The following is a 10,166-nucleotide window of genomic DNA, read 5'->3' as shown; positions in this document are numbered from 1 at the left end:
GAGAAAGAGAGAGTATGTGTGAGAGACAATTATGAAAAGGCAAATGGAGTGACAAAGAGGGTGAAGTGGTAAAGAGAGGCAAGGAGAAGAAAGAGAAGAGAAGAGAGAGAGGGGAGAGAGAAAAAAAGAGAGAGAGAGAGAGAGAGGCAATTATACATGAGGGCAAGTGGTAAAAAGAGGCAAGGAGAAGAAAGAGAAGACAGGGAGAGAGACAAAAAAAAAGAGAGAAAGAGAGAGTATGTGTGAGAGACAATTATGAAAGGCAAATGGTGGAGAAAGAGGGTGAGAGTGGTAAAGAGAGGCAAGGAGAAGAAAGAGAAAGAGAGAGAGAGAGAGAGAGGGAGAGAGACAAAAAAGAGAGAGAGAGAGAGGAACAATTATACATGAGGGCAAGTGGTAAAAAGAGGCAAGGAGAAGAAAGAGAAGACAGGGAGGAGACAAAAAAAAAGAGAGAGAAAAAGAGAGTATGTGTGAGAGACATTATGAAAGGCAAATGGAGTGAGAAGAGGGTGAGAGTGGTAAAGAGGCAGGCGAAGGAAAGAGAAGAAGAGAGAAGAGTGGGGAGAAACACAAAGACAGAGAGAGAGAAAGAGAAAATTTATGGAAAGGGTAATACAGTGATAGACAGAGGGCGAGTGGCAAAAAGAGGCAAAGAGAAGAGACAGAGAGAGAGAGAGAGAGAGAGAGCCAGAGAAAGTGAATGACAATTATGAAAGGCAAATAAGAGAGGAGTTTGAACGGCAATTAAAAGAAGCAAGGAGAAGACAAAGTAAAAGAGAGGGAGAAAGACAACACACAGAGAGAAGAGAGAGAGAGACACACACACTTATAAAAGGCAAATGGTAAAGAGAGTCAAGGAGAAGAAAGAGAAAAAGAGAGACAGAGGAAGAGAGACAGAGAGAAAAAGAGAGAGGCAATTATGAAAAGGCATATAAAGTGAGAGACGGAGTGGTGAGTGGCAAAAAAAAGGCAAAGGAGAAAGCTAAAAACAGAGGGAGAGAGACCAAAGACAGAGAGAGAGAGAGAGAGAGGAAAAACCAGTTGCAACTGGTCCAGTTAAAACCAGTTAAAGCCAACTGGTAACCCTGGAAATTGAAATGGGCCAGTTAACCAGACCATTTGAATTTTGACTGGACCATTAGAATTCAACTGGTCAAATTCTAACTGGTCCAGTTGGAATTCGACTGGCCCATTTCAATTTCCAGGGTTACGAGTTGGATTTAACTGGTCTAACTGGCCATTCACTGCCAATTGCAAACTTAATTATTAATTAAGGCATAAGTAGCACTTGTACTAATTAATTTTGCCAATTGGCAACAACCAAGACTAGATCGTCTGCAATTTCCAATGTAAAGGCATTGGTAATAAGTAGACTTGTTAACTGACTATTTTGAATATTTTGTATTTTATCAAATCTATTTTAGTTCATATAGTTAATGTTTTCCCTAATTTAATGTTTAATTAAATTTATTTACACGAAGTAATGAATGGCCTATCATTGGCAATTTGTATTTGTAGTATTTTAGAAATGAATTGCCAACATAACTAAATCATCAGTATTTAAGGAATGCTGTAATTCATAAATTGTTTGAAACATAGATGTGGCACGCACCCCATATCCATTATGCAAATTAACTGGTGTCACACTGAAATATGCACACGAACCAGTTAGAATTTGACCAGTTGGAATTCACTGGTCATTCTAACTGGTCCAGTTTGTATTTCAACTGGTCAGATTTTTAACTGGTCCAGTTGTATTTCAACTGTCAGATTTTTAACTGGTCCAGTTGGAATTCAACTGGTCAAATTCTAACTGGTCCAGTGGCATTCAACTGGTCAAATTCCTAACTGGTCCAGTTGGCATTCAACACTGGTCAAATTCTAACTGGTCCAGTTGGAATTAACAGACCAGTTATCAACTGGCGTAACAGACCAGTTATCAACTAGTGCAACTGGAAATATGCCATGCACAGATCAGTTTCAACTGGTGCAACTGGAAGTATGCAAACAGACCAGTTATCACTGGTGTAACTGGTCATTATAAGGACTGGTTCCGTTAATGAAATGCAGTCGCACCAAATATCTCCGCTTGATGTGCATTCATGGACCAGTTAGAATCAACTGGAACCAGTTGAATCTAACTGGTTCCAGTTGAAGTTTAACTGGAACCAGTTTGGAATTTTCAACTGGTGGTAACTGATTTTTTCCTTCGGGGGGGGGGGGGGGGGATGAGACAATTATGAAAAGAAATAGAGTAGACAAAGGGTGAGAGTGGCAAAGAGAGGCAAGGAGAAGAAGAGAAAGAGAGAGAGAGAGAGAGATTTGGGGGGGGGGTAGAGAGAGGGAAATAAAAAGGATTTCAATTAGATAATTAGATGTAATGATGGATGTAATAGTGGACAAATGTAATACACTTCCAAATCAAATCAAATACAGGTATATGAAAAACAGTTTATGCAACATTCAATAATAACCAGTCAATCCATATAAATTTCCCCATCATCTATGATGAAGAATATTTTGTTTCAGAGCATAATATGCACTTTAAAGGCCTGTCTTCATCAGCTTGAGTTTGCCAAATATTTCCCGAAGCTCAAAATTGTGTCTTCACCAGACCGTTACGCTCAGCCAAACCTAGCAACGACGTGTGCACACTTAAGCCCACTATTTTTCCTAATTATGGGATATTTAGGAAACAAGACCAAGATTTTCTCCGATATTTCTCGACCAATCTCCCGCTAATTGCAACTGCGGGCTGATGAAGACCCAAGTGACTGGTTAATTGCAATCAGGATAATTAAATACTGGGTTATTTGGCAAACTCGAGCTGATTAAAGTAATACAAGTTTTGGTATTGGGTCATGAATTTGGTTCAAATGACATATTGGAAGTTATGCGTACTACAATATTCAGTGATCGTTGTCGCGGTTGAATCGAGTTTAAAGTTATGAAATTGTTATAATAAACTATTTATGTTGTATAGCTCCCTCTCACGGTCAATATATTAATTAAGCTAAAAAAAATGTTTCTTGAAAAATCGACCGATAAGCTCTTCCTGTTTGGAAATTATATATCACGACTACATATTCTGAGATTTTCATGGTCGCAGCTAACATACGGCCGTACGGCCCGTAGCCTATTTAAAATTTTTCAAAATTACCACCGGAGAGCACCAGTAATTTTTTATATTCCATTTTTCTCCCTCGCAGCAGAAATGTTTTAGGGGCTAAATTTTCTAGTGCTTATAATACATCTACAGTGGCACAAAAATATATCAAAATTGTAAAGAATCACTATCTACCAATTTTTCGAAATTCCCAAAACTTTGTATTACCTTTAGACGGGCCTACTGACATATCATATACCGTTGCAGTTAAGCTAGGGTCGACCTCTAAGCCTGGATGGACATACCTTATTGTATTGTTCAAAGAGCTGTCGGACGTTCTTGGGTCGTTGATTCATGGCGATGCACGACTGCTGTACCACCCTCTGTTGTTGCTTCAGCATCATCTGGAACAAATTTTTCAACAAAAAAAATCATGATATGCTAGAGGTCTCGTTGTCGAGTGGATATGTCCGGACTGTGGATCACAAGGCCGCCGGTTCAAGTCCCCCGCCGCAGCACTGTCCTTTGGCAAGTCATTGATCTACATTTGCCACTCTCCACCCAGGTGTTAAATGGGTACCTGGTAGGATTTGAAAGTTGTGGTTGGATTAGCAGGTGGCACTTGTAAAATGGTGCCTAGCTGGAATGCTCCCCAGGGAGTGGAAAATGTGCATACATTGTGTTGCGGTTAAGCCTGAATCCGATGACTGGGTAATAATATGTGCTGTGCCTAGAAATAAAGTATTAGGCGCATTATAAATGTGAGCTATTAATATATATTTGCCACTAAATTAAAAAAGCCCCACTGCACTATAGCTACTTGCGCCCTCTATATAGCAAACAATGCCTAAGCGGTGACCATTGGGCCCCCATGGTCTCCTTTTTCCTTATTTTAATTAATTGAGACCTTATTGGATGATTTAATAAACACCTGCCACATAGTGACCCCATGCAGGAGGTTTAATCCCTCCTGGGCCAAACTTATTAAATGATACCAAGCTATATACGGTTAAGACCTATTCAGAATCACCAATAACCTTACAATAATTACAATGATGAATAGCTCACTGTGAATAATACCACTGATATAAGATACAAATGTATGCAAGAGCAGTAGAGGAAGAAAAATTAAAGCAAAATATAACTACACTAAATGATCATGATGATAATGATTACGAGTTATTATATACCTGAAGTTTTCCCTCATTTTCTTTCATCTTCTTCAATCGGAGTCCCATTGGTCCAGTACAGAGGTCAGTTGTTTGGTGTACTCGCCGTGAAGTCTCTGTCTGCATGAAACAGAAAAAAAAAGACACAATTTTGTAATTAAATTCATGGAATTGTATGTACATGTATGTGTTGATAGATCCCCTCCTTAACATCGTATTGGAAAGTACATCTTCAGTTTGTTGCTGTAACACATCCAATGTGATCTAATTGAGACTATAATGTTTAAGTGCAAGAGGGCGCCATAGAACCTTCAATATGACTGAACAAACATACAGCCTGAAAGAGTATGTTGTGTTATTATTCACGACTTCCTCATTTCAACTAACAACCAAAATATCACAGTGAGAAGAGAAAGCCACAGAAAACATGATTATGACTGGAGAAATTGAGGGAAAGATAAGCAGAGGGGAGATGGTACATGAAATACATCTGTAAGTTTCATTTGGCTGACTGCATGGTAGCAGAAGTAATGTCACAATACAAAACCATGCAGATATAGAAGTAGATGGAAAGCCCAGGGGGGGTTTTCACAAAGATCAAGTTGAACTAATCTTAAGTTGGACTTACCAATTATGGAAGCTGTTAGCATCTTTGAAAATATTTTGTAAAAATTATTTTTAAAAGGCATAAAATGTTGATTCAAATCATTCATATTTTCTATTATCATGGGAGATTTCATGTTCTTGATGTGGAATTTATGAAAAGTTTAACATACTTGAATTTTTTGCTTTTGAATATATTTCAAAACAAGGCTATAATGGCTCTCCATAATATTTTAGGTCCAACTTAGAATTAAGTTTGACTTAGGATCTTTGTGAGAACACCACCCAGATCACCAACGTTTGAAACGGCAGTACAAGGCACCTAGCAAGCATGCAAGCATGGCATTGAGACTGAGCAAAATTTAGCAACAACGTGTCTGTTCCACAAAGCACATACTTCTTATACAGTCAAACCTATCTACAGCAACGGTCCAAGGGAAACACAAAGTGGTCTTGTTGTAGACAGGTTCCTTTAATTAGTACATGTTTCAATGAGAAAACCTTTTTCAATTAGAGGGAACAAAAAATGTGCTTGTTGTATAGACAAGTGGTCACTAAAGCAGGTTTGACTGTTAATAAGGAAATAAATAAAATGCTGTCATCCCTCCTCCTCCTCCTCACAATTTTAATTGATAATTATTGTTATCAAAAACCATCAATCATTCTCATCAAGAATTGCATTGTCAAGTTCTCCTTGTTTTCTCTATATTAAAGGTCATTTTCAGGGTTATCAGTTTCACAGTTGATTCAATCAATTTATCATTAATTTGGTTAGCCTCTATTTTCTCCTTCCTTGCTTTTATACAGGATCCCTTCTACAAGTACAGTGACCTGTCTATAAAGAACTACCTAAGGGAGACAAGAAAAGTGGTCTTGATAGGCAGGTGGTCACTAAAGCAGGTTTGACTGTAATACAGCCAAACCTGCTTTAGTGACCTCTGTTACAAAAGGCCACACTTGTTGTTTCCCTTGAACTGTTTCTCATTGAATCATGTACTAAAGAACCTGTCTACAAAGACCACCTGTCTATAAAGGCCACTTTTTGTGTTTCCCTTGGGTGTCGCTATAGACAGGTTTGACTGTATAAGGTTATAGGGTTAGGGTTAGAATTGGGATTTAGTGTTTGGTCCAGGTTACAACTTCAATTTGTGCGGTTTTCAGAAATTACCACGGAACCTTTGTCGTAGGAGAAGGGTTGTTAACCCCTGAATAACTTTAGCAACCTCGCCCCTATCTCCTCCCCCCCCCCCCCATTTTTTTTAATGAGCCTAATAAATACTGTGCAATCATATTTGGTAGTTAGCCCCCCCCCCCCCCCCAGGCTTTTTTGTTTTTGTAATCAGCAATAGATCATTTTAGCAGCGTTTTCCATGTTTTTTTTCTTTTAAAAATATTCAAAATATATTTAAAGAACAAAATTAAATTAAAAAAAAGAAGAAGAAAAAAGGAGGTGGTCTCCAAAAAGAAGCGAGCAGGGACGCTAAACATTAGTGTTACCTCTCGTTTGTTGCATTTTCCAAATCTTTTCCACTTTGACGTTGGTGGATTTGAGGGTCTGCTGGGTTAGCGTCTCAAGACGTTCTTCTTCCCACTCATCGACTTCCTCATGTCGGCTGAAATAAGGGTGAAAGGAGGAAAAAAGGTGAATAAGAAATTAAACAATGTATTCAACCAGGGTGGTGTCTCGCAAAGATCCTAAGTAGAACTTATTTTTTAAGTTGGACTTGTTACCATCTTTGAAAATATTTGTACAGTTTTTTAAAAGGCATAAAATATTGATTCAAATCATTCATATTTTCTATTATCAAGAAGATTTCATGTTCTTGATGTGGAATTTATGAAAAGTTTAAAATACCTGAATTTCTTTTGAATATATATTATTTTAAGGCTACAAATGGCTCTCCATAAGTTTTAAGTCCAACTTAGAGTTAATTTTGACTAAGGATCTTTGTGAAACACCCCTCCCCGGTTACTTATTCTGAGACTTTTTTTTTGGGGGGGGGGTCAACTTTTTAAGGTCATCCATTGGTATACTTTTTTTCTTTTTTTTTAATAAAAAATTAAATAAAAATTTTAAAAAATTGCCAAGGGGGGGGGGGGGGGGGGGGGGGGGGGGGGGGGGGGGGGGGGGGGGGGGGGGGGGGTGGGGTGGGGGGGGGGAGGGGGGGGGGGTGGGGGTGGGGGGGGGGGGGGGGGGGGGGGTGGGGGGAGGGGGGGGGGGGGGGTTCCTCCAAAATACACACATAAAAATACCAATGGGGGAGTGTTTTCCCCCCCCCCCCCCCCCCCCCCCCGTACGCGCCTGAGCATGAGCATTAACAAGCCATCAAAGTGATAAGAGAGCTGCCACAACTGTTTTTTAAAGGTGCACAGAGACATGCCACAACTGTTTTCAAACTGAAACCCATGTTAGAATTTTGCATGAGTATACTATAACCTCAGCTTGAGAAAAGGTCGAAGAAATCTTTTAAAGTATGGGATGATATATTTGTATAATTAAAGTTTACTTACCACCAAAACGTTTGAAGCACTGTCTGCATCTCGCCACTTACCTCGCCACTTCAATGACAGGGGAAAATAGAGATTACGGTTTTAATAATAATTGAAATAGGAACTGAAATATGATTGAACAATGTAAAAATGATAATCAATGATAAAACTACCAAAGAAATGCATAGGGGTTCTAAAAGTACTGTCATTTGAGTAACTTTTTTGTATTACTTTGGTTTGAATATTAATCATATTTAATCACATATTTGCATATTAAAAGAAAGAATAATTAGTTTATATGAAAATAGTCTCTTAAAAATAAATTTTCACAATGACCTTTATGAAAAGATTTGAGTTAAATTTTCTTACTTCATTGCAATGAAATCTTATAACTGAACTGAGACTTTCTTTTCTAGTATATTTCATTTCTTACTAATTAATTGATACCACAAAAGAACAAACAACTTTCTCAATGAACATTATCAAAAAGAGCCAATTATTGAGAATTCATTAACAGCGATTTTTTTCCCCCTGGCTTACCAATTTACTTTTCTCTATCTCATGATCATACTTACTCAATATTAACTCCTGGCTTACACAGCACTTCTTCCTCTTCTTCATCGCTCTCATCATAAGATCGCTTCTTTCCAGCCTTCTTCAGTCCGGTATCATCCTCATCTGAGAAAAAAGATTAAAGGATAGAAAGAAAGAAAAAAAGGAAGAAAGAAATGAAGAAAGAAAGAAAGGAAGATAGAAAGGAAGATAGAAAGGAAGGAAGGAAAAGGAGAAATAGATCAATCAATATATATTTCTGGACTACACTCCAAAATTCTTTTTTATCACTCTCATCACATGATCTGTTTCTTTCCAGCCTTCTTCAGTACTGTATCATCCTCATCTGAGAAAGAAAGATTAAAGGATAGAAAGAAAGAAAGAAAGAAAAAAAAAAGATAGAAGGAAGAGAAAGGAGAAATAGATTGATCAATTTGTGTTTCTGGCTACACTCCAAAATTCTTTTTTATCACTCTCATCATATGATATTGTTTCTTTCCAGCCTTCTTCAGTACTGTATCATCCTCATCTGAAAAGAGAAAGAAAGAAAGAAAGAAAGAAAGAAAGAAGGAAGAAAAAAAAGATAGAAAGGAAGAGGATGGAGAAATAGATCAATCCATTTTTATTCCTGGACTGCACTCAAATTCTTTTTTATCACTCTCATCATAATATCGGCTTTCCAGCTTTCTTCAGTCCTGTACCGTCCTCATCTGAAAAGAAAGAAAGAAAGAAAGAAAGAAGAAAGAAAGAAGAAAGAAAAGAAAGAAAGAAAGAAAGAAAGGAAGAAAAAAAAGATAGAAAGGAAGAGGATGGAGAAATAGATCAATCCATTTTTATTCCTGGACTGCACTCAAAATTCTTTTTTATCACTCTCATCATAATTCGGCTTTCCAGCTTTCTTCAGTCCTGTATCGTCCTCATCTGAAAAAGAAAGAAAGAAAGAAAGAAAGAAAGAAAAGAAAAGGAAGAAAGAAAGAAAGGAAGAAAGAAAGTAGAAAGGAGAAATAGATTGATCAATTTGTGTTTCTGGACTACACTCCAAAATTCTTTTGTATCACTCCATCATATATGATATTGTTTCTTTCCAGCCTTCTTCAGTACTGTATCATCCTCATCTGAAAAAGAAAGAAAGAAAGAAAGAAGAAAGAAAGAAAGGAAGAAAAAAAGATAGAAAGGAAGAGGATGGAGAAATAGATCAATCCATATTTATTCCTGGACTGCATTCCAAGTTCTTTTTTTATCACTCTCATCATATATCGGCTTTCGCTAGCTCTTCAGTCCGGTATCGTCCTCATCTGAAAAAGAAAAAGGAAGAAGAAATAAATGAAGGAAGAAAGAAAGATAGAAAGGAAGGAAGGAAGGAAAAGGAGAAATAGATCATCCATTTTTATTCCTGGACTGCACTCAAAATTCTTTTTTATCACTCTCATCATAATATCGGCTTTCCAGCTTTCTTCAGTCCTGTATCGTCCTCATCTGAAAAAGAAAGAAAGAAAGAAAGAAAGAAAGAAAGAGGAAGAAGGAAGAAAAAAAGATAGAAAGGAAGAGGATGGAGAAATAGATCAATCCATTTTTATTCCTGGACTGCACTCAAAATTCTTTTTTATCACTCTCATCATAATATCGGCTTTCCAGCTTTCTTCAGTCCTGTATCGTCCTCATCTGAAAAAGAAAGAAAGAAAAGAAAGAAAGAAAGAAACGAAAGAAAGAAAGGAAGAAAGAAAAAAGGAAGAAAAAGTAGAAAGGAGAAATAGAATCAATTTGGTGTTTCTGGACTACACTCCAAAATTCTTTTGTATCACTCCCATCATATATGATATTGTTTCTTTCCAGCCTTCTTCAGTACTGTATCATCCTCATCTGAAAAAGAAAGAAAGAAATGAAGAAAGAAAGAAAGAAAGAAGAAAGGAAAAAAAGAAAGGAAGAAAGAAAGATACAAAGGAAGAGAAAGGAGAAATAGATCAGTCAATTTATATTTCTGGACTACATTCCAAATTATTCTTCATCATCATGATAATCATTCATCATTTTTTTCAGCCCTCTTCAGTCCTGTATCATCCATCATCCTCATTGGAGAAAGAAAGAAAGATTGTAGAAAAAAAGTCACAACGAAGATGAATTATTTAGGAATAAAGAGTGAGGGAGTGAGTGCGTTTGTGTGTGTGTGTTTGAGAAAGAAAGAGAGAGAGAGGGGGGGGGGGGTGTATAACCACGGAGAGATGACAAAATAGAATAGGACAAACAAT

The 10,166-nt window shown here is 37.3% G+C and overlaps 1 long non-coding RNA gene across 1 annotated transcript; it reads right to left on the bottom strand.

Annotated features, from left to right (window-relative positions):
- Positions 1-4,331: 4,331 nt before the first annotated feature.
- LOC115925443 lies at positions 4,332-6,486 on the bottom strand. The gene is made up of 2 exons (XR_004064721.1): positions 6,376-6,486; positions 4,332-4,395 (listed from the first exon to the last, which is right to left on the bottom strand). It is a non-coding gene; the product is annotated as an uncharacterized LOC115925443 (long non-coding RNA).
- Positions 6,487-10,166: the final 3,680 nt, after the last annotated feature.

Source organism: Strongylocentrotus purpuratus, unplaced genomic scaffold, assembly GCF_000002235.5.
Source record: "Strongylocentrotus purpuratus isolate Spur 01 unplaced genomic scaffold, Spur_5.0 spur5_scaffold_18, whole genome shotgun sequence".
NCBI lineage: Eukaryota > Metazoa > Echinodermata > Echinoidea > Camarodonta > Strongylocentrotidae > Strongylocentrotus > Strongylocentrotus purpuratus.
The sequence above is the reverse complement of the archived record's forward strand: the minus strand, read 5'-3'. Positions and strand labels throughout refer to the sequence as shown.